We start from the raw sequence: 23,509 nt of genomic DNA on the forward strand, positions 1-23,509 counted from the left end.
GAATTCTGCACTCAGAGGCATTTGTCTTTGTTTCATGGCCCGGCACCCCCACCACCCCCAGTTGTAGGACTTTAGTGGGGCCACCTCTTTGTGGCAGCCTCGGGCTCCTCTGTCCCCTTTACATGTGGCCCAAGCCTCCAAGAAGCAGAGCTGCTGTTGTTCTGACAGGGGAAACTGAGGCCACCTGTGCCCAGAGCAGCAGACCCAGGCTTCAGACCTGGTAACAACAGCCACCGCCGAAGCCGGGGTCCCTGCTCACTTTCTGACAGGCAAGGCTGGGTTCTACGAGAGAGACGGGAAGAGCCGTCCTTTCTGCTCTTCCAGGAGGCCGGCAGCAAGGCGGGCTTGGCTGTGCTGAGCTGGACGCTGGGCCTCAACCGCGCGCGCGGTGCCCGCATGCCAGATTGCCAGGGCTCTGGGCGTTGGAGGACGTGACCTTGGAGGAAGAGGCTTCCTGGGCCCGCGCACCTGCCATCTGTTGCCAAGACAACACATCTGTTCCACGCCCCCTCTGACCCCCGCAGGGTGGGGGCCTTCAGCACGTGGGCTGGCCTGTCCTTGGCCGCCATCAAGTGGTCCTCACACCTGTCCCTCCAGGTTGTCATCTCCATCTGCCTCAAAGAGCAGAGTCCACCAAGACCATCCCCCAGGAGAGCCACAGAGAGCCACACTGTGGCCGGGGACACCGAGGCACGGAGCTGGGGAACGGAACGGCCTGCTCCTGGACCGTGTGATTGCAATAAGCTGGGATGCTGGCCCCGGCTTCCTAGAGGACTGAGGCCACTGGCTTGAACTCAGCCAGACCTAAGGCCCGGAGAAAGGGCAGAAGCTAGGGGAACCTTGCTTCCCTCAGCCCCAAGGGCAGAGGCTTCCCAGAGTCACGTGGTCATTTGGACTGGAGACATGGGAGATAGAGTTGCCAAATTCAGGCCTTCCCACCTCTCCGAGCCCTGTCTCACAAAGCCGAGAAGAGCACTGTTCAGGGAGCTGCTTTTCTGCGCTGCTGTGTGTCCCAGGAGAGTGGCTTGCCCTCTCTGGGCCTGCTCTCCCTGCTGTTTCTGAGGGTTTGATCTCCAGCTTGGCCTGTGACCTGGGCTTGATTCCCAGGGCTTCTGACATCACTCTGGGAATCTCTACTGCTTCCTCACACCCACAAATCCCCAACCTAACTGAGGAAGGAGTAATAGGTATTGCCTGGCGCTAGCCCCAGCCAGCTGTTGCCCTGGGCTAGGGGTGGGGCTGCCGTCCAAGCCTTTCTGTCAGGCCAGGTCCAGGTGTGGGACGTAGGTCCTCTACACAGCGTCTCAAGGTCAGTCAGCTCCACCCCTGGCTCTCTATTCAGTTTGATTTTTTTTATTTTATTTATGTATATATAGTTTGGAGACAGGGTCTCCTATAGCCCAGGCTAGCCTCCAGTTCACCATGTAGCTTGAGGATGACCTCCTCATCTTTCTGCCTCCACCTCCCAGACGCTGAGATGACAGACATCCCCCGCCATCCCTGGCTCCCCTATCTAGTTTGAAAAGGAGATTCCCCCAAATCTGGCTGTCGTGGCACAGTTCAGTGTTTAAACACTACTAAGAAAGAATGAAAAACCAACTTCAAAAATTCCGTGAGCTGAAAAGGTCCCCAGGGTGAGAGTCCTCCTTGGGAGAGCCGCCCTGGGGGAGGACTGCTGGGCCCCGGGGTGGGAGGACCGCCCTGTGGAATCTGATTACCCCGGCGGCGCGGGGAAATGGCAGGCTGGACGGCGGGGTGCCAGCGGTCGGAACCGAGCTCTCTCTGTCCCCGGGAGGCACAGATGGTATTTTTTTTTTTTTTTTTTATCAGTGTCAGTATTGGCTTCTTTCTGCTCTGATGAATAGATACTAAAGAGGCAGTGACATTATTTGAGATAGCAGAAAAAGGGTCAGCGCGGGAGAGAGAGAAAACGGCAGAGCCAGCAGATAAAGGGGAGGCCCGAGGGGCCGAGCACCCTGGCTGGGGCCCCCCACTGACCCCATCGACACCCCCCCCGCCAGCCTGGCTCCCTGCCTCGTGGGGGGGGGGGAGCTGGAATGAGGCCCTGCTGGCCACGGAGCCCCAGCCAGCTGCGCCCGGCCACTGTGTGCCCTGTCCCTCCTCCCAGGCCCCGCCCCCCATTCTGCCTTTTCAATTCCATTCAATTAGGCCTCCGCGCTCGGAAGCTTGTCTCCTCTGATATCCAGGCTAACTGACAGGGGATTAGAGCTGTTTGTATTACACACAGAGCCACTGCCGCCAGGGCCCAGGGACCTGGTTATTTATGGAGCAGCCAGGGTAGTGTCCCCTGGGACCTGCTTCCTCTCAAGGAGGGCTGGGGAGGGGGGGGGGGCTCTGTTCTCTGCCTCTCTCCCTCCCCATCTTGCAGCCTGAGGGACAGTGGAAAAGAAGAAGAAGAAGAAGAAGAAGAAGAAGAAGAAGAAGAAGAAGAAGAAGAAGAAGAAGAAGAAGAAGAAGCAGCAGCCCAGATACATCTGGGTTCAAAGCCCAGCTCTTCCACTTGCTGGCTGTGTGACCCTGGGCAAGGGGCACCATTTTTCTGAGCCTCGGACTAAATTTCTTCATCTTTATTTGGTTTGGTTGTTGAGACAAGGCTTCCTGGGCATCCCAGGCTGGCCTTGTATTCATAGCAACTCCCCTGCCTCAGCTCCCAAGTGCTGAGATGAACGAGCCAGACGCCTGGCGGAGCCTGATTCTTCACTGGAAACAGTGAAGCCGCTCGGCAGCAGATGGCCGGGCGGATAGTGAAGCGCCGGGTGGGGCGTTGGGCCCGGGGCGGGCAGCGATCCCTGTGCCTGCTGCTCAGTGACACCTCTGGGCCAGCCCGTTAGAGTGGCAGCGGTGTGGGACGGACCCTTGGTGAAGGGATGCTGGGCCTAGCCACCCCACCCCTGCTCTGCTTGCAGGAAGTGTCCAGCCCAGTGCAGGAGATGACAATGTGGGGTCTCCTGGGTGCTGCCTGAGTCACACAGGGTGTGGGGGCAGAAGGAACAGGGTTAAACCAGCCTCCCCCGGCCCCCTGACCCTCCTCACCAGCCTCCCCCAGCCCCCTGACCCTCCTCACCAGTCTCCCCCAACCCTGTGGTCCTCCTCACCAGCCTCCCCCAACCCTGTGGTCCTCCTCACCAGCCTCCCCCGGCCCCCTGGTCCTCCTCACCAGCCTCCCCTGGCCCCCTGACTCCCCTCATCAGCCTCCCCCAACCCTGTGGTCCTCCTCACCAGCCTCCCCTGGCATCCTGACCCTCCTCACCAGCCTCCCCTGGCCCCTTGATCCTCATCACCCGGACCACGCGCCGCACAGAGTCTTCCCACCCGTCCTCCCCACCTTCAGAAGGCAGTCCTCCCCTGGCTCTCTTCCTCTCCAAGTCCTGCCCTTCTTGGTTGGAGATGCATCAGTGCCACCGTCAGCACCCAAGGGCAGGTGGCCTGCCGCCTTGTTCTCGTCTGTCTTACCCACATCCAGTCAGGTGTGTGATAACTGCTTGGAATTCTGGGGTGATTGCAGAGATGGAAAAAAGGAAGGAAGGAAGGAAAGAAGGAAGGAAGGAAGGAAGGAAGGAAGGAAGGAAGGAAGGAAGGAAGGAAGGAAGGAAGGAAGGAAAGAAGGAAAGAAGGAAGGAAGGAAGGGACTTCTCTTGTTCATGATGGCCATCCTGCTGGCTGGGGAACCCCATTGTCCTGAGGCTGCCCCTTGACCCTCCAAAGGGGCTTCTGGGTGTTGGAATGAGTGGGCTCAGGTCCTGGTCTGAGGGTAGTGTTTCTCTCATACACTTTGTCTACCCAAGAGAAGGAAGGGTCTTGGTGACTTTCTTTCTTCAGCATCCGCGACTGGTGCCCTGCCCCGCTCCGTGACGGAAGAGCTGGATGGGCCCAGGCCAAGGAAGGCCCTCATGGAGCAGGGTAATACTGGGCTATTCACTGCGTCCCTGTATTCTTTGCATTGGCCAGAGCTCAGCAGAGGGCTTGCCCTGGGAAGGTGCAAGCCTGGGCAGTTATTAAAGACCCAGTGCTGGGTTGGCAAGATGATACAGTGGGTAAAGGAGCTTGCAGTGAAGTCTGGCAGCCTGAGTTCAGTTCCAGGACCCACATGATGAAAAGAGAGAACCAGTTCCTGAAAGCTGTCCTCTGACCTACACACATGCACGGTGGTATGCACAGAACTGCACACATTGTATACCTGCACATGCATCATTCATAACATATATATGTATATATATATATATATATATATATATATATATATAATGAAAAATAAATGTAACTTTTTTTAACCCAGTGCCATAAAAATCAGCCACATGCTGGGTGTGGTGGCACACACTTGGAATCCTAGCACTGAGGGGGCTGAGGCAGGGGGATCGAAGGTGCCCGGCCATCCTGGGTTGGAACGTCTCCCTAAAACAAAGCAACACAAACCAGCCTCCACCTGCCACTTGAATTTGCCTTTCCCAGGCCTCCTCCCACTTCCCAGCAGCTCTCAATGGGGTCACGCAGGTTCATCGTGGCGCTGGAGCTGGCTGGAGCTGGGATCAGGCCCAGGCCTCTGAGGTTAGACGCCGGCCGGCCCGGCTGACACTTACTTCGTGTATGTTGTCTCCTGACACTTTGAGGCATAGGAACTGTTCCCTCATGCTGCAGAGGGGTGAGGCGGCCCAGCCTGCTAGACACAGCTGAGTGGAGGCGGTCACCCCCTGTGGTTTCTACCTCGGCTCCCGTCCCTGGGTGGTTTCAGATTTGTATCAAACCAGCGGTTCTCAACATGTGAGTCATGGCCCCTTTGGGGTCCAATGAGGCTTTCACAGGGGTCGCCTAAGACCATCGGAAAACAGAGATTTACATTAGGATTCATAACAGTAGCAAAATTACAATTAGGAAGTAGCAATGAAAATCATTTTGTGGTTGGGGGGGTCACCACAGCATGAGGAACTGTGTGAAAGGGTCACAGCGTCAGGAAGGGTGAGAACCACTGGGTTAGACCCTGGGTGAGCAATCATGGCTTTGTATCACCCGGACTGAGGGTACTGAGCCCCTCAGGACCCCTAAGAGTGGCACTGTGCTGGCTAATTTTATGTAGGCTTGATGCAAGCTAGATTATCTGAAAGGAGGGAATCCTGATTGAGAAAAGGCCTCCCTAAGATCCAGCTATATGGCATTTTCTTAGTTAGTATTGTTGGGGAGGGCCCAGCCCATTGCAGGTGGGACCATCCCTGGGCGGATAGTCCTGGCTTCTATAAGAAAGGCTGAGCAAGCCATGAGGAACAAGCCAGTAAGCAGTACCCTCCATGGCCTCTGCATCAGTTCCTGCCCCTGGGTTCCTGCCCTGTTTGAGTTCCTGTCCTGACTTCCTTTGATAATAAACTATGATGTGGAAGTGTAAGCTGGATTAACCCTTTCCTCCCCAAGTTGCTTTAGTCATGGTGTTCATCACAGCAATAGTAACCTTAATTAAGACAAATTGGTACCAGAATAGTGGGGTATTGCTGTGACAGACCTGATCATGTTTTGGGGAGGGTTGCAGAAGGATTTTGAGAAAGAAGAGCCATTGAGTGTTGAGAGCTCAGTGGGATGTTCTGTGGGATCTTGGAAGATAAGAATGTCGAAAGTAATGCAGATCATAGAAGCCTGTGTGGTGGTTTGAAAGAAAATGGCCCCCAAAGGAAGCGGCACTATTAGGAGGTGTGGCCTTGTTGGAGTGGGTTGTAGCCTTGCTGAAGGAACTGTGTCACTGTAGGAGCAGGCCTTGAAGTCTCTTTTGCTCAAGCTTCCCTAAGTGTGACACTCAGACCACTTCCTGTTGCCTGCAAGATGTAGGATTCTCCACTACTTCTCCAGCACCATGTCTGTCTGCCTCAGAGTTGATGTGTCCAACCATGACAACAGGGAAATGAACCTCTGAACTCTAAGTGAGCCACCACAGTGAAATGTTTTCCTTTATAAGAGTTGCTGGGGAGCCAGGTGGTGGTGGTGCATACCTTTAATCCCAGCAATCAGGAGGCAGAGGCAGGAGGATCTCTGTGAGTTGGAGGCCAACCTGGTCTACAGAGTGAGATCCAGGAAAGGCTCCAAAGCTACACAGAGAAATTCTGTCTTAAAAAAAAAAAAAAAAAGGGTTGCTGTAGTCATGGTGTCTCTTCACAGCAATGGAAACCCTAAGACAGCCTGCCTTATGAAGTTTCAGAGGGAAGCAAAGACTATCCCAGGTCTTTTGCACGAAGAATCTTTGGTGTCTGGTCAGCTGGGGATGAAGAATCAGCTGTGATTAACAAGGAACCAGAACCACTAAAGTGAAACCTTTGCCTTACTGGGACAATGGGTGCTAGTCAGGTAAGACATGATAGGCAGTCAAGAAGAGACCAGCATCGTTGAGGTGAAGTCTTCTGGGAAGGGTTTCCTCAGGCAGCACACAGAAGCTGTGTTCAGAGGCAGCCAAGGTTGCACCTCGTGCTGGCAGCTGAACTTGGTCATGTAAGAGTCACCCAGGTGTTACTGGTTTTGGAAACATGAAGGGGTCATGGAGAGCAGCTGAGGTTTGGCACTGTGTGGCAGGGCTGAGTCCCTGAAGAGAGCCCAGGAGAGGCCATTGGTGAAAGTGCAGCCCAGTGGCGGCAGAGACCCCGGCGTTTTGGAGACGCCAGTACCATGGGACAACCACCAAGAACAGCAGCTGTGGAGTGGAGCCAGGACCTAGAAGACAAGCTGTGTGTGCTGCAGAGGGCAGAACCGGAGAAGTGACCCAGGCCCCTTGGAGGAGCCCAGAAGCTGGTAACTGAATCCCAGATACTACTGAACACTGAGTTTTTTTACACAGTTGGAGTTTGGTTTTGCTTTGTTCAGATTGTGACTGGTTCTTTCCTCTTAAAATGAGAAAATATTTAATTTACTTTTGATGTTACAGGAGCCCACAGTTGGGAGGGTTTGTAAAAGACTTTGGCCTTTTAAAGAGACTGAATTTATTTATTTATTTATTTATTTACTTATTTATTTATCTATTTATTTATTTATATTTTATTTATTTATTTTTTAGACAGGGTTTCTCTGTGTAACAGCCCTAACTGTCCTGGAACTTGCTCTGAAAGACCATGCTAGCCTCAAACTCATAGAGAACTGTCTGCCCCTGCCTCCCCAGTGCTGGAATTAAAGGCGTGTGCCACCATTATCCGGCAAAAGACTGAATTTTTAAGTGTTTGAATTTTCAAAGACTGTGGGACTTTAAAAATTGATATTAATGTGTCATCTTGGGGATGAACAAGAAAGGAAAGGCTGTGGCTTTACAGTGACATGTTTGTGTGTCAAGCTGACAAGGAGTCAATTATGCTGGCTAGTTTTATGTCAACTTGACACAAGCTAGAGTTATATGAAAGGAGGGAACCTCAACTGAGAAAATGCTTCCATAAGATCCAGCTGTGGGCAAGCCTGTAGGGCGTTTTCTTAATCAGTTACTGAATGGAGGCGATCCCAGCCCATAGTGGGTGGAGCCATCCTCGGGTCCTGGATTCTATAAGAAAGCAGGCTGAGCAAGCCATGGGGAACAAGCCAGTAAGCAGCACCCCTCCATGGCCTCTGCATCAGCTCCTGCCTCCAGGTTCCTGCCCTGCTTGAGTTCCTGTCCTGGCTTCCTTGGATGATGATGCACAGTGATGTGGACGTGTAAGCCAGATAAACCCTTTCCTCCCCAGGGTGTTTTGGTCATGGTGCTTCATCACAGCGATAGAAACCCTAAGACAGGCACAGCCCTTGCCGGTCAGGGAGATATCGTCCAATTGGGAGGACAGTGCCTATTTCAAGAGTAACAAGAATCCAGTGGCAGCATCAGGTGTATGCATGCCACAGGGTATGAGCAGGACTTCCAATCCTGAGGAGGGGGACAGGACATGGGGCTCTTGGGAAGAGATGTGCTGTAGCAATCAGTGTAGTTCTGATGACAGAGGTGATTACCACGGGTGACCACTGCAATTCAGCCATGCACCACAAGCCATACTGTTCAGTTTAGCAGAGGGAAATGACAGGGCTCAGCGGGACAAAGCTACTGGCCAGCTGGTCCAGGGACACAAGCCCAGGCCCTGGGATCCCAGAGAGGTCACTGTCCCTCGGCCCTGGCCTGCCTCAGCCTCTCAGGATTGCGTGGACTCGGAGCTCAGAGGCGAGTGGGACACGACCGTACCCCCCAAACTCACAGAGCTGGGTAAGCAAATAGTGGTGTGATGGAGCTGTGAGTTCCCAGGGAGAGCCCCAGAGAGAAGAGAGGGGTGCATTCCTCACCCTGAAGTGGTTACAGGATGCAGAGGGTAGCCGGGAGAAGGCATCTTGAAGAATATGGCATCTGGACGCTTTTGTTTTAAGACGGGTCTCAGTAGCCCAGGCTAGCTTCAGGCTCAGTGTCTGACTAATGATGACCTTAAACCCCTGACCCTCTTGTCTCTATTTCCCAAATGCTGGGATGACAGGCACTCACCAGCAGGCCTGGTTTATGTGCTGCTGGGGATTGAACCCACAGTTTCATGCATGTCAGACAGATACTCTCCCAGTTGACCTACCAGCCCCTGGGTGAAGGAGGGCATGCCAGGCAGCAGAGGCCCCCTGGGCAGGCAGTCCGGCACACAGCAGTCCTGTATTCATAGGGAGCTTGCAGTTGAGTGTGTAGAGGAGGATCTGGACCCACACTAAGCAAGAGGCAGGGCCCTGGGGAGCCTGTGTGAGTGATGGAATGGGAGGGCAGGTCACAGCCTCAGGAAGTTCTCCGGTGTAAAGAGATGTGAAGAGGTGAGGTGGCTCTCCAGAGCAATGGGAGTTGAAGTCACAAGTACTGGAGGGGACACCAGGGGGAACACCCCGGGGTGTCATAGTTGCTAAAGGGGCCTCTCAGCTTTGGGGTTCCAATGTCTGCCCTCTCCAGAGAGCGTATATATTGGCTTTCAACACTTCTCCTGCCCAGGGCTGTTTGGCAAACGAACCCTGTGTGTCACAGAAAAGGGCCGCCTGGCAGAACGTCTCGCAGTCTGGAGGCTGGCCGCCCTCCCTCCCGATGCCAGTGGCTCCCTTCTTGCTGTTGGCCTCCAGCGGCAGCTGTGGGTGGCCCCTGGGTCTTCCCTGTGCAGCGGAACGCCACATCATCCCAGCATCTTGGGGTCCTTTCTCAGTGCACCAGCCCCCGGGGCAGAACACACCCCAAACCTCATCTAACCTGGACACATCTGCAAAGACTTGAGTTCCTTAATCAGCCCACACCATAGGGCCCTGGGGACCAAACCCATCCGTCCCTTTGGAAGGACACAGTTCCTTCTCATCCTGGCACTTTATTACCTTCAGATCTCAACCTGAAATCTACAGGTTGTCTGAACTTCCGTCCTCAGACATGTCAGCACTCCACATAAGGAGAGACCCCACGCCCAGGTACCTCTCCTTATGACCTCAGATCGTTTGACCCAGAGCGGCAGCCGGAGCCCACGCTGGGGTAAGGCAGGTCTCCTGGGCACGCCTCTCCCTGGGGCTGCGCTCAGGAAGAAGCACGCTGATGTCAGCACATGCCTGCCACCTTCCTTCCCAGCAGATCTCAACTGTCAGGGAGACTGTCACTCCTAGCTCTCGTCCCAGATTTTATTGGCAGCTCCATTGTCAACCCCCAAAAATCTTTTTCTCTCAGTTGGCATTTTCATCAGGCGAGTCTGGGTGGGAGGAGGAAGCTGCCTTTTGGAAATCAGTGGTGCCGGTGCCCCTGGCCTGGGGTCACCAGAGATAGAGGATCCCACATGGCATCCCCGTCCCCAGGAGCAAAGGAGAGCAAAAGGTGTGGGGTGGAGTGTGCCCTGGGGAGGTCCAGAACCCACAGACCGCCACGCTCTCCTTCAGGCCTCCTCGTTGATATGTAGGAGGCAAGGGGATGGGGGGCCATGGCATCAGACCCACCCAGGGGTAGTTCTCAGCTTGGTGATGGGCACCTCAGGGCAGATCTTTCCCCTGTGGTACCTCAACATATCCATCTACCAAGAGGGAGCAACCAGCACTCCCATTGGCTGAGGCCAAATCTAGGCCAAGCGCTGTCACCCTGTTCAGGCCCCGAACCCGGGAAGGCTGGTACCATCACGCTCAGCATCTTAGTGATGGAGCCACTGAGGCTCAGAAAAGCCCAGCCAGCATCCTGGTCAGGTGACCAGAGAAGAGACAATAACTGGGTTTGAACTCGGGCCGTGACATTGCTGGGTGGTCGGAAGCCTGCCCTGTAGGGTCCGTAGGAAGAGTGAAGGTAATAAAGTGTCAGCACATACCAGACACACATGAAGAAAAGCCTTCGCTGGGGTGAGCAGGATGGAGCCAGGCTCCTTGGTAGCTACTCTGTGCTGAGGGCCAGTGGCAATCACTGGGTAGGGTTACAGGATGGCACAGGGGTGCCCTCGGGCATGAGGTGAGGTTGGGGGTTGCTCCAAGGCTGAGAAACCCCCTTAGGGGTTGAGTCCTTCTCCATAGTGGGACCCCAGCTGTGTGATGGGAAAACAAAGACCCAGGCTGTGGCTGGTTCAGGGCCACCTAGGCAGGGGCCGGTGCTGAGAGCCCGAATTTTGCAGTGGCTACTTACTGAGTCCAAGTTTCATGGTCTGTACAGCAGGAAAATCAGAAATTCCTCTCCTGGGGTCAAGAGGCCGCCCTGCCTGGGGAGAAAACCAGGCGGTACTTCGGCATCTAGAAAGTTCCTACAGGGCTCAGACTCCAAACCCCTCTGTGGTACAGACGAGGAAACCGAGGCCCCCGGATGAGAAGGAAGGAGGAATTCCTGCCCCAGCCTCCGGACTCCTGGCCCGGCATCCTCCACCGAGCCCCGTCCCCCGTCCTCCGTCCCCCGTCCCCCGTCCTCGTCCTCGTCCTCCGTCCCCCGTCCCCCGTCCTCCGTGCCCCGTCCCCCGTCCTCCGTCCTCGTCCTCCGTCCCCCGTCCCCCGTCCCCTGTCCTCCGTCCCCCCATCCTCCGTCCCCCGTCCTCGGTCCCCCGTCCCCCATCCCCTGTCCCCCGTCCTCCGTCCCCCGTCCCCGTTCCCCGTCCCCTCATCCCCCGTCCCCCGTCCCCCATCCCCCGTCCTCCTGCGCCCCTGACCCCCGTGGCTTCCAGAGCCTGGGCCCCAGGCCTGCCGCGAGGAATGCCACTCTTCCTCTCCCTGGCACACTGAAGGTTTTGAAAGTTAAAGTGTTACCGTCGGCTTTGTTGTTGCCTAACTACGACAGACAAATTGAGAACGAGTTGTCAAAATGTCAACGCACAACAAATCAACATGCGAAACGAGTCCCGGCGCTCCGCGGTGTATAATTAAACAAAAAATCCCTTTTAGAAATTTCAGCGAGCGTCGGTTCCACTTTATATTTGTCTGTGTGATTAATAAAGGCAGCTAATTTTCAGACTTTAAAAACAGCTAGAAAATAGCTCCTAATTACATATTAGGTTCCTGGCGGCCCCCGCTGAGCTCTGCCGGCATTGGTGGGCCGAAGAATTTGGCAGGGACTTAATTGCATTCTGAGCGTCATCTAATTTTAGTTAAATGTAATGTAATCAGCAGCAGATGTCTGAAATAAAATATGAATTATGAATATGATGAAATTTCATTCTTGAATAAAAAAGTAATTTGCTATTTAGTTCATTAACGTCTTCGAGGTTTATTAGAGCAGGTAGATGGGGCCCGGCATGGATTAAATCGGGGACACCCCCACCCCGGGACAGGAAACTTCATCTGGACACACCCAGTCGTCATGAGGGAGTGTGGGACCTTGAGTTCACATCCTGGTGAGTCAGGGTTTAGGGGCGAGGGGCAACCTCCAGTGTCTCTCAGTCCTATGACACCCCAGTACCCCACTCTCCCTTCTCCTGAGATGGACACAGTGGAAGGCCACCTCCAGGTGCCACCACATGGGGCTTGGGGACAACGTGGAGCCGGGATCAGCGTCTCAGTCTCTGCCCGAGGGAGGATCCAGGCTCTGCCTCTCACTGAGGTCCGTGTGATTGTGAGCCAGGACCTCAGGTTACCTTCCCATAAAATGGGATCATCGCAGCGTCTACTGGACATTGCAAAGGCATCCAGCGAGTAGCAAAGCCTGTTTGGTGTCACCTGCCCTCGGAGCTGTTTGTGGTAGGCAGGGCAGTGGTAAAACATGGCTTTGTTTGTTTGTGGGACAGCCCGTGACGAGGGGACTGCAAATTCTGTATTGTCTTCCACCCAAGGCCCAGAGAAGCTAAAGAACCCACCTACAGGTACACAGCTGGACACTGTCAAGATCGGGGTTTGGTCCCTATACAGTTTGCCCCAGCGCTTCCTGCCACAGCCAGAGGGGTGCCCCAGGAGCTGAGTCGACAGGGTTTCTGGGCCAAGGACTCCGGACAGGCTCCTCTGGGTGAGGCAGAGGTGAGACACAGACGGGTGGGAAGGCCGGGCCGAGGGTGGAGCCTGCCTCCTGAAGCTGCTTGGGGCAGGTTGGGGGACACAGCTGCCTCTCTCTCTGCTCTGTTCACACCAACCAATAATTCCCTGCAATTATCTGGAAGAGATTAATTAGCAAAGTGCACCATATTGACTCAAGGTTGGCCTCGGCGATCGATAACTTGGGAGAGTCTTGGGGCGGGGGGTTGGGGGGGAGAAGGAAGCAGCAGAATTGGAAAATGGGGGAGGCGGCTCCACTCCAGACCGCTAAGCCTCTCTGTCTGAGACTCCCGGCTTCGCCCGGCTACCGGGTAGCTCTGAGCACATCTCTTGACTCAGTTTCCTCATATGTAAAATGGGTAGGCAGCTCTAAGCATCTTAGGGCCCCTCACCCCCGATTCCCAAGCCTCACCCAGAGACACCCGAATTCCTTGCCAAGAGGGACCCTGTGAATGATTGATTGGATTGGTTGGTTTTGGTTGGGGGACAGGCTCTGACTGCAGCCCAGGCTGGCTTGAAACGCTGAAACTCACCGTCCTTCCGCTCCCCAGTGCTCTGACAGGAGAGCAGGCTCCTTGGGCACGTCGGGTCCCGGGGGGTCACCGTCATGGAAGAAGCCGGAGCCAGGTCTGGAGGGGCAGACTCGAAGCTGCCAAAGCTAGCAGGAGCCAGAGCCACCAGGGTGGCAGTGCCACGGAGCTGTGGTCTCAAAGGACACAGCGACTGCCAGGAACACTACACGGAGACAGTGGATGTGGCAGAGTGGGGCGGGGGTACCCCAACCCCCTCACCCTAGCCTCCCGTCAGATAACCTGCCTGGAGCCACCGCGAAGGTCAGCCTCCTGGGGTCCAGGGCTGCCTGGGAGAAGAGAATGGGCAGGCGGGGAGGTAAGAAGAAACCACCACAGACCGGGACTGCAGGGGCACAGGTGTGTAATCCCTGTGCTGTGCAGCGGGCAGGAGGATCATGGGTTTGAGGCTAGCCTGGGCTACATAGTAAGGCCTTGTCTCAAAAAAACAAAACAAAACAACAACAACAAAAAAAACACAGAACCTAGCCAGGCAGTGGTGGCACACGCCTTTAATCCCAGCACTCGGGAGGCAGAGGCAGGAGGGTCTCTGTGAGTTCGAGGCCAGCCTGGGCTACAGAGCGAGATCCAGGAAAGGCTCCAAAGCTGCCTCAAAAAAAACCAAAACCAACCAACCAACCAACCAACCAAACAAACAAACAGAACCTAAAGTAATCAGAAAAACCTTCAAATCCCCTTTTGGCAAGAATTGAGGTATTTTTGTGGGTGAGGCTTCTGAGTGGGCACTGGGTCCTAAACAGGTCCAGGCCTCACTCTGTGTTGCTGACACTTGGGTCTCTCCAAACAGGCACCCGAGTACCAACCCCAAGTGGGTGGCTTGCTCCTGCCCCAGGCCGAGTAGCCCTGGCTCTGAGATTAAACCAGGCTACCTCAGGCTACCCCAGTGAAATACTGAGCGCAGTAGGTCTATGCACAGTGCCAACTCTGCCCTGGCCAAACTTCCTTAGCCTCTGTCACATGACCCTTCCATCTGACAGTCATGAGCCCTTGTCACAGTCAAGGACTAAATTGTGGAGGAAATTATCTAAGCATCTTTGGGCTGGAAGGATGAGGAAGCTGCAAGGCAGAGCTGGACCCTGGGCCTGTGAGGGAGGGTTCCAGTCTCTTGAAGCTTTAAGCCAGGAAGTATTCACAGGATGGGGTTTCAGGGTTCCGAGTATCTCTCAGCTGCTCCCAGCAGGGAACCCTCCTACATTCGCAGCCTGGGACCCAGGGAGCTGCCCTCGGGATGGGGTGTTCGTGTATAAGACCCCTGTGAGCAAGACCACAGCATACAAGCAGCCCTCGCTCGGCCCAGGTCATGGGGAAGACACAGAGGGGTCTAGGAAGGTGGACTTCCTGAGTCCCTGGCCCTCACCTCTCCTCCCAGGAACACTCCAGCAAACCTCACACTCCCACCAGAGCCAGAGGGTGCCTGCCGGGCACCCCTCGGCCACTGCTAGGCCCGGGTCAGCTGCCTGTCCCTGCTCTATTCATCAAGGGCATGACAGCTAAAATTCATTGGAAGATGAAGAAAGTGCCTGCTAATCCGTTCTGCAAGACATTGATAGACTCGCTGCTCGGGGAAACTCGCACAGCAGTAATGAAATTAGGACTAAAACTGCTGGCGGACCGCAGGTAATTGCCCTTGTCTGTCACGAGGAATAACATCTCCCAAATCCAACACAATGATTGTTCCACTTGCAGGGATTTCTGTTGTAAAAGAATAAAAGAAAAGCCAGAGAGGCGAGGCCCATGCAGGGATCTGGGGGAGCCATTGCCTGGACAGCTGCCCCGGGGTGAGACAAATGCCTGGCTGCTAACCATTGTACCACCCAGCCTGAGCTGGAGGTACTCAGCGGAGGGAGGAGGCCTGGTGACAGTCCCCAGGGAGCCTGCCCAGGGCTCCACCCCTGCCTCAGTCTTGATTGCCCCTAGGATTCTGCCCCTCCCCCTACCAGTGGTGGTCTTGGGTAGAAAATGGGGAGCAGAGAAGTCTCGGGGGGTCAGAGTTGCAGCTTTGACAGCCCTGGGTTTTGACAGGACTGACTCTGAGTGCGGGGACTGCAGGGCTTGTGTGGGAGTGACATTAGCTTGTTATTGAGACATCACTTCTCCATATGATAGAAGGGACTGGGTGTGTGTGTGGGGGGGCAGGGTTGACTTACGTCTCCCTGAGTCTCGCCCTGGAAGCGCATAGGGACCATATGTCTCCCAGGCTGTGGGCATGATACAAGTATCCGTCTGTGCTCTAGCACATGCGTCCTGGAGTGCTCGATGTCCGCGGACACTTGAATGTCAGAAATGAGAGCATTTCACGGGTTAGCTGAGGAGGTGCAGGTATGATGTCAGGGAACAGCTGAATGTCAGCATCAGGCTGTGCACAGAAAGCTCCCATGTACCCGGATAGGGAGCGAGAAAGTCAGTATCACAGGCTGCTAGAGCGTAATTCAGAGGCTAAAAGGAACAACTTCCTCTTCTTCCTCTTCTTTTTCTTCCTCTTCTTCTCATTCTCCTTCTCCTCCTCCTCTTCTCCATCTCCTCCTCCTCCTCCTTCCTCCTCCTCTTCCTTTTTAACATACAATACAAATGCTTTGTTTACCAGTAGCAGCCCTATGGGCCAAGTGGGGGGTATCCAGGACCAAGCAGGAAGCTCAGTGCAGCCTCTGAGTCTCTCTTTCTGACTCTAGTGTGGCGAACACATCACCCTCTCCCATGGGGTCCTTCGCATTGTGGATGATGGTTCAGATGGTGTCGTCCATGAATTCCATCACACCCATGTGCACTGTCCCTGCAAACCGTCCTACCCAGCACTTTGGTTATCCTGGCCAGCTTAATGGGTTGGCCTGGGATGCATGGCTCAGAGCAGAAACTCCCATGAACGTCTGGTCTGCTCACCAAGGGGCCATTAGTGTCGTGAATCAGCCCTGCCATATATGGGGGTCTTCATTCCTTTCCACCAACAGGGGGCTGCTGAGGGCTTAGTATACCCCAAAACAGGGTGTTGGCAAGGGGCCAGGCTGCAAGGAAGATAACAGAGTGAACTTTCTGGCAGTTTGTTCTATCCGGAAAAGGAGACTCCCACTGAGGGAAGGATTCAGCGAGAAGTTGGCTTCTGGAACAGCGTCTCAAAGAAATGGAAGTATTTTTCTTAGCAGCCTCAGCGAGTGCTGGGTCTGGGGTTGGAGACGTTTGTCCTGAAGTGAGGAGGAAGCCCAAGTAGGTACCAGACATAATGTAGCTTCTGATGAGGTAGGGGCAATTTACGAAGGTCCCTTTATCCATCTAAGTTCATTTACCTTTCCTCACAGCCCAACTTTCTGGAAGGCTCAGGATGGATCAGTGGGTCTTGAAGTGGATCTGCACACCTCCAGGGTCCCAGTTCCTTCTGTGTGTCTGTGGGGTTAAAGCTGCTTTTGTAATCCTGCAAAGGTATTAGCTGGCCTTCCCATGTTTGATGTTCGCATCGGTGGTGGGAAAGTGGTTGACAGGCAACCCAGCTGGCCTCAGGAAGCCGGGGGTTGTGGACCACAGAGCACTTGAAGGTCGAGAGACATTAGAATTGAGAGTTTGGAGCCAGCCTGGACGACATAGCAAAACCCGTCTCAGTGGGACACGTTATCCTGCCGGCTTGATGGCAGGAGCTGAGTAACAGAGAAGTTACAGGAATCATGTCTTTCATCCTGGTTGTCCCAGCTGGTTTTATGTCAACTTGACACAAGCTAGAGTCATCTGAGAGGATGGAACCTCCATTGAGAAAATGCCCCCATAAAATCTAGCTGTAAGGCATTTTCTTAATCAGTGATTGATGGGGGAGGGCCCAGCCCACGGTGGGTGGTCCCATCCCTGGGCTGGTGGTCCTGGGTTCTGTAAGAAAGCAGGCTGAGCAAGCCATGGGGAGCAAGACAGTAAGCAGCACCCCTCCATGGCCTCTGCATCGGCTCCTGCCTCCAGGTTCCTGCCTGGTGTGAGTTCCTGTTCTGACTTCCTGAATGATGGATTCATTCCTGAATGATGGAAATGTGAGCCAAATTAACCCTTTCCTCCCCAACTTGCTTTTGATCATGGTGTTTCATCGCAGCCATAGAAACCCAAACTCAGACACTAGTCACCGAAGGAGGCCCCTGGTTGGTGAGAAGTGACCAGTTATACGTTTTAAAAATCTGTGCTTCTGGGTGAACAGCTTTCCAATAATTCCTTGTAGGGGAACAGAAATCCCACTCTGCTGGAGACAAGGGAAGAGCTGCTGAGGCATCCCAGCCACGGGGCCTTTTTTGCCTGAGACGCCGTGGACACTCAGAACCACAAACCGCCTAGCCTCTCACTCACGCTGAGTTTCAGGCTTTTTCCCTCCCCCCCAAATGAACAAAGTTGCCAGCGACAGCATTGGACTTTCACGCCAAATCAGAATCTTGGAGAACTTGTATCTGCCATGGCAGGCTTAGCATTCCTACTCATTTTCCTAAAGATGTAGGCAGTGATGTTAGTGAACGTGGCTTCTTAAAACCATTATATTGTGGCCTTGGAAGGCAGCTCAGGGGGAAGAAGCGCTTGTCACCGAGTTGGGTGGCCTGGGTTTGATCCCCAGCACCCACGTGGTAGAAAGAGAGAACTGACTCCCACAAGTTGTCCTCTGACCTACACATGCCCCCTCCATAAATGAAATGTAACTTAAATTTTAAAAACATTACCTGGGGAAATAGACCAACATATGGGAGAGCCAAAGGCTTCAGTAAACCCGTGTCGTTCCCCCACCCCATGACCAATGCGACTGTTCCGTTCTATATGCAAAACAGATGCAAGGGTTTGAACTGAGCAAGAGGCAGAGGTGAGGAATGTGGCTGCAGATGTCCCCAGCCATTAAGGAGCGGTGGTTTGTGACCTTTGGGTTTAGCGCCATCGAACCCGATGTCTCTCCTCTTCAGGCTGCGTACCTGGCTCTGGCCTGCTCTCTTCCCGTCCTCCAGCCACATCAGAGCATCTCTCAGCTCCAGTGGACAGCAGATGCAAGAGTCCAGCTGCGTTCCTTCAAACCAGTCGCTAAAGAGAGAGACAGAGTGTAAACCCTTTGAGCGACCCCATCTTGCAGGGGCAGAAACGGGGCCGGGCCTCAGATCGGACTCCCCTCGAATCAGAAGGGTGATTGTGTCTCCTACCCAGACATCTGGAGGCAGGTTGTTTGGGAAGCAAGCACAAAGCCGTCCCCTGACCTCTTTGGCCCTGGGTGGATGGGGGCCTGATCCGGACAAGGAGCAGTCCCTGGGCCTGGCGGGAGATGACCAGGGCGGTTGGCAGTAATGGATTTCAGGGCAAGCGGGTGGCGGGCCGGGTGAAAGAGTTCGCTGGCCCCAGCCCCATAATGCCTCCCGCACCAGGTCTGGCACGGGTAATTTACTGCCGCCGACAATAACATATTTCACTTCCCGTCGCCCCAATGGAGATTAGTTGTGTTTGAAAGTGGCTGAGTACACAGTCAATTCCGCTTAAACGTTTACACTCAGCCGAGCACAGATAATGCCCCCTCTGAACATGTGTCCAGCCTCCCGCAGCTCGGGGTGGGGCTGGCAGAGCGGGTAGGGGAGTCCCCACCCCAGGAAGAGGCTGCAGCTGCTACCAGCAGACACACAGCAGTGAGGAGGGGAGGGACTGGGGCCTGGAGGCTGGGCAGGGAGCTGTGGCCTCCTTTACCCTTTAGATTGCGTTTTTAAAAACCACTCAGCAGACACTTCCCTGAGACTGGCCCTGGGTGTCTGCGTCATCTTTGGATGCAGAGAGAGTCAAAAGCTAAGACTGCTTTGTTTTAAAAGGTTTATTTTATTTTTAAGCCCCCCTCCTATGTGTGTGTGTGTGTGTGTGTGTGTGTGAGAGAGAGAGAGAGAGAGAGAGAGAGAGAGAGAGAGAGAGAGAGCACTAGCTCACACAGGAGCATATTTGCTCCGACAGGTAGCTTCAGAGACCAGAATTGTAGGAGCCCCCAGAGCTAGAGTTATGGGTGGTCGGTGGTCGTGAGCTGCCTGACCTGGGGGCTGGGGGCTGAACTCAGGTCCCTGCAAGAGCAGTCTGTGCCCTTAATGCTGATCTGTCTCTCCAGTCCATTGTTTCTTTTCTTTTTCTTTTTCTTTTTTTTTGAGGGGGGAGTCTTGAGACAGGGTCTCTCTGTGGAGCCCTGGCTGTCCTGGAACTGGCTCTGTAGACCAGGCTGGCCTTGAACTCACAAAGATCCACCTGCCTCTGCCTCCTGAGTGCTGGGAATTAAAGATGTGAGCACCACCACTGCCTAGCTGTTTTTCGTTTATGAGACTGCATGACTCAGTCTAGCCTTGAACTCAGAATCTCCTCCTTCAGCCTCTAAGTACAGGACTTATGGGTGAGCGGCAACATGTCTGCCTCCGTGGTTGTGTTTGATCTGAGATTCCCCAGGAGACAGATTTCGTTTCCAGCCTTCAGAAGAAAAGGACCAAAGGCTGAGGGAGGTTGAGGAACTTTCTCAAGGTGAACACAGCTGGTACCAGATGGAGCCAGAATTTGAACCTAGGGCTGACAAGATGGTCGAGTCTCAGGTGGTTCCTGGTGGCTTTGATTCTGCAGCCTTGTGCCCTGGGCTGAGCTGGGTCATAGGTTCAGTTCAGCCATGGCCCCTGGTTCCTAGACAATCTCTAAACCTACATGCCCCAGGCTTTCATGTTCAGTGAATCACCAGCTCACATCACGGGTCCCACAGCAGGGCCAGGATGCTGTAGCCTCAGGCCTGGACCTTCTCTTGCCCCTGACCAGTGGGGAGGAGTGGATGGAGGTTACAATGTCCCAGACTTTCTTCTCCAGCCTGCCCTTGGTACTCAAAGGCTAAGGACCAGGGTGTAGTCAGATGCCTACCTCCTGACCCTGGCTTCTCCTCCCGCTACCAGCAATGTCTGGGACTGGAAGGGCCTAATGCACACTCATGGGGACACCAGACCACCAGGGTCCACATTCACCCCTCAGAAGACCATCCTCGGATCCATTTGCTGCATCCGCAGTAGATCTGTTCCTGGGAGAAGGCACCTTGGGTGGACTTCAAAAAGGGCCCTCCAGACGTTGAGTGGCTAGAAAACACATTTCTAACCCCCCCACCTCCTGAGTGTGGCCAGTATTACACAGGCTTCTGGGCCCCTCTGAGCCTCCACTTATAGGAAGGGACTCAAAGAGACCTCTAAGATAAGTCCAGCCCTGGTACAAGGTGTGCGGCCTTGGGCCACCTCCCTCAGAGGACTCCCCTTCTGTGCCATCCCCCCACTCCTGAAGTCCCCAAGGGCTTCCTGGCCTTGGAGACCTTGCCAGTCCCTCTATCCAGGGCCTATGGTGGAAACCCAGAAGCCTCTCACAGTCACGGGATGAATGAGGGATTTCCAGGGACCACTGAGCACCCACACCATGCCCAGCTGGGCTAGGCTCTGCACGCATGCCACCCAGCTGAAGCCTTCGGGACCCTGGTGGCAGTAACTCCTGCTCCCTCCCTTGGGAAAACTCCCAGGCCCAGCAGAGAGGAGACGTGAGGAGACACACCCAAAGGAGGACACACTGGGATCCAGCCCACATCTGGAGCCCCATGGAAGGTCCCAGGCCCCAGCTCTCGGCCCATGGACTGAGAGGGCATGTGTATGACCGTGGGCATGGGTGTGTAGGTAGGGTACCTTTCACTATGTGGGATGGGGACTCTGAGATGGCATGCCCATGGGTGCTCCAGGACAGTGCCCGCTAGTCACACAGTATCTACATCCAGAGGACACCGGCAGGTGACCCTGGGGTCTGTGTGACGCAGGGCCAGTGGGGCACTGCCACTTGACCACAGAAAGTGGATAGAGCAGTTTGGCTGTGTGGACGCCACTGAAACAACCAGCGTCCTTGAGACACATTATTTCACCTGGTACAGGACTCGTCTGTGACATCTGAAAGGGATTGACTATCCAGGTCTTTGAACAGGAACACTCCGTAGGACACAGAGTGTGTGACATGTCCCATGAACTTACAACTTACACAGTGTCACACTGTTCACCAGAATCTGCAGATGAGTGGCGCGCGCGTGCGTGCCTGAGTGTGTGTGTGTGTGTGTGTGTGTGTGTGTGTGTGTGTGTGTATGACTGTATCTGTTTCTGTAAAGGGTACCATTTGCTAGTCTTCGAGACACCATCAGGATGGCCCCTGAATGTCTGTGCAGCACAATTTGTTTCCATGACACCGTTATGACTTCTGTGTGGGTATGTGGGTGTGTGTGTGGGTGTGTGTGGCAGCATTTATCAGTCTCCATGACATCTGGTGACCCATACGCTTCTCTGTCTCCGTGACCCTGTCCGGGTGGCCTGTGCATGGCTTTGTAACACTGTTGCTATGTACCCATGACACCATCCAGTGACCTTACGTGCCTAAGTGGACCTCTTCCTTTGTGGACTCTAACTGAGGACCCCAGGCTGGACCCTGAGTCCTCACAGAGGTTAGTGACCACTGCCTTCCCCTTTGAATCTCTGTCCAGGTTCTGAGATAGCCCCTGAAGAGAGGAAGCCACCAGAGGTAGCATGCCTGGCGACGCAGCGGGGTGGGCACTCTGAGCGGGTGACCCCGGCGTCTCTTTCCTACTCTCTCCCAGCAGGGCAGCACCAGGGTCCTCTATCCTGGACTGGAACCCTTCCCTGCCACTCCTGGGGTTCCCTCAGCCTTCTTCGTGTCCCTTCACTGCAGTCCTGCAATGGGTGCTTCCAGCCCTGGGGATCCCGTCCAGCCCTGGGGCTCCCGTCCAGCCCAGCTGAGCTCACACCCCAGGTCCAGTCACCCTCAGATCAGGGCCCCATCCCCAGGGTATCCATAATGTAGAGCCCAGTGTCTTGAACTGTGGGCTGTGAGCCAATGCAGAGTTATATAACTGGATATGGGGGGCGGGGGGGGGCGGTTCCTGGACATTCAGCAACAGTCAAAGGGTTTTGAACACACAACGCTGAAAACGGAGTTTAAAGTCAAACGCATAATGAGTCCTAGGCACTCTTGGCAGCCCTTGCCAATGCATGAGGTCACACAGTTCTGAGCACCAGACTTGTACCCTCAGCACTGGGCATGCCCTCACCCCATCCATCCAGCCCAAGGGATGCTGCCGAAAACGCCTCAGGGCTAGGAGACGGCAAAGTGCCAGCCCTGCAAGTTCCAGAAGCTGAGTCTGGATCCCCAGCAACCAAAAGAAAGCCGGGTGCGACAGCTGTGCTCCCAGTTCCAGCTTGGGGACGTGGAGACGGGAGGAGCTCAGAGACTCACCTCAGGGTCTGTGAGAGACTCTGACTGATAATAATATGGTGGCACACGCCTTTAATCCCAGCACTCGGGAGGCAGAGGCAGGCGGATCTCTGTGAGTTCAAGGCCAGCCTGGGCTACAGAATGAGATCCAGGACAAGCACCAAAGCTACACAGAGAAACCCTGTCTCGGAAATAATAATAATAATAATAATAATAATAATAATAATAATAATAATAAAAAGTAGGAGCCGGAGAGAAGGCTCAGCAGGTAAGGGCACTTTCTGCCAAGCCTGATGACCGGAGCCCAGTCCTCGGGATTCACACAGTGGAAGGAGAGAGCCGATGGCATCAAGTTGTCCTGTGACCTCACAGGTGTGCCACGGCATGTGTACATGTGCACACACAATACAAATGAAAAAGACTGTTTTTTTTAAAGTGGGGGGTAGGCATAGTAGTACACATCTTTAACCCCAGCACTTGGGAGGTAGAGGCAGGTGGCTCTCTACAAATTCTGGGCCAGCCTGGTCTACTTAGCAAGTTATGGGCCAGCCAGGGCTTTGTTTTTTAAGACCCTGTCTCAAAAAAACAAAAAGATGGAGAATGATAGAGGAAGACACTCCACACCAGCCTCCATCCTACACACACACACACACACACACACACACACACACACACACACACACACACACACCAGCCTCCAGCAGCACTCATCTGGAACCCTTGAGCACACCCACAACCCACCTTACCTCAGATTCCAGATTATTGCATTTTGTGAATTAGATGTTTAAATCTTCTGCCCTTATAGAAACAGAATGGTTTAATTGCAGAAAGCAAACTTTTCCCCATGGTCATCCCTTGGCATCATAAGTGTCAGAGTGTCTTAGGCTGAATCGTGTTTAAATATTTCATTTTTAAATTCTCCTGCAATCCCAGCACCGGGGAGGAGGAGACAGGAGGATCGGGATTCAAGGTCATCCTCAGTCACGCAGGTAATTGAAGGTTGGAGGTCTCGGGTCACCTGAGACCTTCTCTCAAAAACACCATAAAACAAAGCTTCAGGTGTGGGGTGATTCACACCCTTAATCCCCGAATTTGGGCATCTGAGGCAGGAGGATCACCACAAGTTTGAGATCAGTCTGGACTACATAGTGAGTTCTAGGTCAAGCTAAATTATATAGTAAATTCTAGACCAGTGAGGACAATAGCAAGACCCTGTCTTTAAAAGAAAAAAAAATTAAATAAAATTTCTTTTAAACCATTTCCTTGGTTTTAAA

Source organism: Peromyscus leucopus, chromosome 23 (genome assembly GCF_004664715.2).
Source record: "Peromyscus leucopus breed LL Stock chromosome 23, UCI_PerLeu_2.1, whole genome shotgun sequence".
Classification (NCBI taxonomy): Eukaryota; Metazoa; Chordata; class Mammalia; order Rodentia; family Cricetidae; genus Peromyscus; species Peromyscus leucopus.